The sequence below is a fragment of the Nothoprocta perdicaria genome, unplaced genomic scaffold (assembly GCF_003342845.1).
Source record: "Nothoprocta perdicaria isolate Ctin4 unplaced genomic scaffold, notPer1 scaffold_642, whole genome shotgun sequence".
In the NCBI taxonomy this organism is placed as follows: domain Eukaryota; kingdom Metazoa; phylum Chordata; class Aves; order Tinamiformes; family Tinamidae; genus Nothoprocta; species Nothoprocta perdicaria.
In genome coordinates, this window is record NW_020455913.1 from 25,558 (window position 1) to 26,586 (window position 1,029).

Below are 1,029 nucleotides of genomic sequence, written 5' to 3' on the forward strand. Positions count from 1 at the left end.
AGCACAACTGCAAGGGTGGGATCGATAGGAAAACTCTGCCTTTTTGGATGGAGAAAGACCCTTGGTATTCTCACATTTTCCTGTCTGTGATTAGACAGCTGAATCCCACCATCGCCTTTAGGGAAACTCCAAAGTGTCTGCATTCAAGCGTGCTGCTTGGTGACCTCCAACAATGAACCCCCTCATGTAAAGCATGAGGAACAGGAGTTGCAACCGTGTTGAAGCCAGGCTTCTTCCTCCTTCTCCAACAGAGAGGGGTTAACATAAGAGTCCACTGCCCTGGACTCCTTTGGATACATCCAGGACAATGAGGAGAGTTTCCCTCTGCAATTTCTATTCTAGCRTTGCCACCAAAGGAGCTCTAGGGCACAGAATCAGGCCCAGAGGAGTACAGATGAGGTGGGACCAGGGGTCCTGTGTCCATGATGAGAACTCAGCTCCCCTGTATACAGCCAGGGTGTCACCTCACACYGCTGGGATTCAGTGGCATTCAGTTTGCTCCTGTTTGCACTCCACAAACTCAGAGCAGGATTYCCTTGGCCCAAWTTTGGGGTGCACAAAATAGCTGCCTGCATGGGAGCTTCTTCTCTGAGCTCCCACTGTAGTTAGTGGAGAGGGGGGAGGGAGGCAGATGTACACACCAACTCACTCCTTTGCACTTTAAAAGGAACAGAGGTGGTCCARGACATGTGCAAGTGCCTCCTTGCTCTGGTAGAGCAACTGGGAGACCCATGTCCACCTAGTGCATCAGGCAGGTCTTCTTGGCACACGGACATCTCAGTGCCTACTACTCCCTAGAGCTCCACTCACTTAGAACCTTAGAGCTGTGCAGTTCTGGATATTGCAAAGAATTTGTATAATTCAGTGCAGATACTTCAGACCACACAAGGAAAACAGGCCAACATGTCAGATGCATAGTGTCATGGTGTCTCCAGGAAATGTCCTTGTTTCTAGCATATTCAAGAGAGAACTAACAGGAAAGTCAGACCCTTTGGAAGTGTTTAATGCTCCAACACCCTAATACACCTT